We start from the raw sequence: 5,265 nt of genomic DNA on the forward strand, positions 1-5,265 counted from the left end.
GGAAAGACATGTTCAACACTGAATTACATTGTGTCAGACACCTGTCCATCCCGGAAATACTCCTTGAAACTTCATCCACAGTCAAGGAGATGCACGACTGGGGACTGCTTACCACATTCCATCTCAAAGGAAATGAATTCAGAAGAATGTTGATCGATACTGACGCCACCATCAACATCATTCCACTGAAAACCCTCAGAGCCGCAGGCATCACTCGACAAGAAGTTACTCTTGATACCATCTCTATTAGAGACCTTGAATGAACGCTCAGAAACATTTATGGCTACATCACTTTCAAAGTGGACATAAGTTCAACCTGGGCAGAAACCAAGTTTCACATAATCAGGAAGATCCAGGATATGACATGTTCTTCAGACGAGCGTGGATCCATGCTAAGAAGATGGCTACTGACAAAGCGCCTTTGGTTGCACATCTCTCCAACAAAGAAAGTTCTGATCCAGAAGATTTGACGGACATTCCATCATCAGAGTACTTGGAGGAATTTCAAACTTTGGCGACGTTGAAGCAAGAACCTGCAAAAGATGCATAGACATTCATCAAGAAGTTCCTCACTCAGGAAAGTCTCATTCCATGTCTATGTCATTTATTTCCTCACATTCTACCCTACATGGGGACTCAATTCTGCTAGCAACTCTGCAAGACGTTATGAATGGTAGCTTCACCGCATTAGTATTTTACCAAGTGGTTGAATCTGACGTTTCTCCGAATCAAGCACTGAAACATTCATTACTGAGATGATGTCCAAACATGGCAAAGAACACTTTGGGCGTTTCTCCTACAAGTCCATGTGTTCCACAAAATCAGAAAGCTCTGATGTATTCACAAGTGTCGAATCCCACTACCGCAACGAAAGGTATGCTAAATCAATAGAAGATACTCCAGGTCAGAGATGATCAAACCCCTAAGACATTCGATACTTAAGGAATGTACGCTTCAACGCTCAAGCATCTAAGAAGCCTTCAAATTGTACTCCCACTCAAAGAGTACACCTTCGATAATGGCGCATCTGGCTTCAGCACAAATATCTCGACGATGATACACTAATTCAACACCAGCGGAATCAAAGTGTAACTAAATTACAATCGCTAATTCTTCATTATCCCATGATAAGACTTCTTAAGCAGATGCAACATCATTCATCCATGGATGGTACAAACTCCTTCAACATACACTAGGGACTTGATCTTTTTGGAATTTGCAATCTGATGTGATTCCATGAAACTTCATCAATGGAACCTCTCTACATCACAAGCCTGGCACGACCAAGGAACTTTTTCTCCTCACATCCAGAATGGAGACTGCCGCTGTTATCTGCCACAACAACATCGATTCCCTGACGAAGCCACTTCACAGTAAAGTCATATTCAAGAGAATTTGGGATGAAATCCTAGAACATATTCATCTTATGAATGCTCAACTCACCAACTAGTTCGTGAATGTAAAAGGCTCACTGGATGAAGGAGCAAAGGCTATATAGATAATCATGGTTCTATCCTTTTTCGGTCTCTGAAGCAACTCCAAACATATTATCGGCATCAACAAGGATATGTGGAGGAACTCCATTCATGGTCTCAACATCAACAAGAATTTCTGTAAAAATTTCAACCGTGATCTAGAATCAACAACGGTCTCAAGAGCAACATCCTCATGACAGGGCTTCATCAATTAACCATTCTCTGAAGTATTGCTCGACGAAGCGGACTTCTCCAAGCACTAATGATTCATATAAAGATGTGTATACCTGATAACATGCTCACATGAAAGTCTTCCCAAAGCTTGGACGAATGGTGGGAACAATCCAAATTCTTCTACAAGATGTTCTCATCACCTCTACAAATGAGATACAACACACTTCAGGCCATGGGTTTAAAAAAACGTACCAGTGGGTGAGGAATGGGATAATGCTTCCTCAATGAAGGATGTTCGTCTATGTCTCTTCTATAACATATCAAAAGGGCACCTCAATCGGACATAAGAGCTGAAAGATATGGCCTTTACCGTCATGTCTACGAAATCTGAAAAATTTGTACGGGATTACAAATTACAAATGTGCTTCGTTGGCTGACCTCTACAACTCCAAATTGAGTGATTCTTTTCTCATGTGATAACACAGTCTCATATCTTCAAAAGTTGGGGTCAAGCATCGAATTTCGACGTTGTATGAAGTTCTTACAGCTTTCAGAGCATACAACATGCAAGCAGCAATTCTTAGACGGGATTCATAACTTTCACAGTCCACCGGTGTCCACCAGGTCTTTCCACTAAGAACTTCATCAAGGTACCTCCAAATTCGAACACCTAGGTATTTACATCAATTTTTATACATGGGTCCTCTATCCAAGTCTTGCCAGAAGAAGAGAAAACGAAAATGAGAGATTTAACAAAATACTGGGGACTGACGGTCCACTGATCTTGACGATCAGTTTCACAGTCCAAGACCCGTGGCACCAGACTCTCATTTTCTAATCATTCATCATAAAAGGAATGCTACCACCGGAACATGAACCATGGTCATTACACCACCCCCTCTTGAGAGCAACCTCAGTTATGGTCCCGTGACCAGGGTTTCAGAAGTGATGTTTCTACGACGAAACAAGATGGCTGCAAGCACCATGCTCATGTATCAATCAAGGGGTCCTGATCTCAAATGAATCAATGACATTGAAATCCTTCACCAACCGTTCAAAACACAAGCTAATGGTCCAAAGACACAACAAGAGTGTTTTACAACAAGCTCGTCTGAGATGATCTTACACTGTCCCGCACAAAGAAGCGATCTGGGTGACATTGGTGAAGAATCTAGGTATGGGTCGTATACCATTATCTTCGTATGTATGTCCTCTGAAACATATCCAAAATTCATAGCAATTGGAGAAACGAGCAAAGCGATGTGTCCAAAACATTGGACTACATGCCAGCTGACAATTTTCTGGAGATCTCCTGGAAGTTTACTGTTTCACCTATTTCAGACCCTAAACATGCTCAAAACTCGAAAATCTTCTTTTCTAAAGCTTTGAAATCTTATGAGGATGGAAAAACATGGGTATACCGCGAAGATACGACATCGTACGAAGATTCTACAACGTTTTTACTGAAAGACCGACTTCTGAATTTTCTGATGACGAATTATGACGAAATTCTTTGTTCATCCACATCTAAATTAGGATCTACACCATCTACGCAAATCCCGACTTCATCTTCATCCTATAGTCTCATTTTCTGAAGTCGGCGGTGCTTATACTGATAAAGCTTTTCATCTTCAGCTCTTTTCTGTGATATTTCATCACGTCCCCCTGCTTTCTCTCTGCATATGCTAATACCTAGAAAGCATATATCTTAGCACGGACGACTCCAAGATGATCTAGAGACATATAAAGTACCCGATTTCCAGCGTCTCTGAAAGGTTGATTCACCTCGGTATGAACATCCACATAAGTCTTCATCTTTGACTTGATATTTCTGGAGCTTTAGCCGGAAGAGCCAGAAGGGTGACTGTAACCAGAAGTCACCACTATCTGAGGAGAAAGACATGGAGTCATGGATATACCAATAACAAATGCGTAACAAAATGGTAACAATCCAACTCTTACCTATTTACAATTTCACTAGATGTAATGATTATAACATCAGAATTTCGAAAACTTGCTCGTTCCTTCAAACCTGCAAGACGAGCAAAATTCATTATTCAAAATCATGACTTGATTTTCATAAAACCATGAAAAACCCACGTGAATTTTAACATCCACTGGTTTTTCAAAAATTGGACAGGCGTACATTCTACAATTGTGAAAACTCACATACATACATTATTTCACCATGTATAATTGTCTACTTTCAACGTTTTTTCAAAATCAAAACATTGATTTTACAAAAAATACGTTTTAACGTGAAACTCACGTAAATTTGAAAAACATATATACATATATATTTTTGCTCCCTCGAGAGTATATTTTCAAAAACTTGTGAAAGCTTACATATCGAAAATAAATTTTTCATGAAAGCTCATAGACAAATTATTTACTAACAGACGCACGTCTATTAAAATAAAAAATACTTTTTCTCTCGTACAAGCATCCACCTATGAAACGAGAGTTTATTAAAATCTCACATATTTAATAAAAAATCTCTCCTACATTAGGGATTATTGCCAGTTTCTTAAATTAACGATCGAACGAATGTTTGTTCCTAAAACAAGGATTTTTACAAAACTCACGTCTATACATCCATATGTATATATAATTTTAACATGAACAAGTTATCAACTTCTGAAAAAGATATCAAAAAAAAGAGCGGTGCTACACCAATTTACGCTCGTTAGACAATGCTCTATCATTCCACTGGGATCTTCGTTCAAGCCATGGTTCGCTCGTACAATCGAAAATCCGGTAACATCTTATCTTACGACTAAGTTCAATTACTTATTTCGTTTATGACTAGAAAATCACCATCCAGTGCTGACTGAGGAACGTGACTGTCCCTCACTAAGCAGAGGACTTAATGTAGATGGTGGATTTTAGACAAGGGATAAAATCGTAAAATCATAATTATACATGCTCCTGATCCAGTAATCAGATGAGTATTGAGGCTCATGTCTCTCAAAGAATGAAATCTCATGCCACAAAATATCTGACTGAGAATACTGTCTCTCAAAGTATATGTAGATGTGTAGTCTTTCAGCTGAGGCAACGGTATATCTCATGAGTACTGAGCAATTTCAGTAATTACTTCTATATAGAATTGAACGATTGGAAGACTCATAGAAACTTTCCTTCTAGTATAGAGCAATAACATCTTCAGGATGTAACAATGTTTTCCCTGACTATATAAAGAAAATATGACGCTTCAACAAGCTCATATTACTCAATTCTCAGATAACTAATGCTCCTAGACAGCATGCCTGCTAGTATAGAGCCATCAATTAATTATCTCTAATCCTTAAATCATTAACTGAATATTCAGGAATATTCTGCGTTCTTCATATTATTTCGTTACTTCAATTCGTGGTTCTTCCCAGCATAATTCCATGGGTTAGTGATAAATATTCAACGTACGGGCGTCTGAGCCGCTATCGAGTAAGCCCCGACTAAAATGGTGCAAGTGTACTTAGCAATAATGCACAAACGAGCACCTGAATGCACGAACGAGCATTCCAAAACACGAAGGAACGATGAACCTATGCAAAATAGGGAGAATAATAATAATAATAATAAAAAAATATTAACAAAGGCTCTAGGGGACTGGGCC

This window comes from Papaver somniferum, unplaced genomic scaffold, assembly GCF_003573695.1.
Source record: "Papaver somniferum cultivar HN1 unplaced genomic scaffold, ASM357369v1 unplaced-scaffold_123, whole genome shotgun sequence".
NCBI lineage: Eukaryota > Viridiplantae > Streptophyta > Magnoliopsida > Ranunculales > Papaveraceae > Papaver > Papaver somniferum.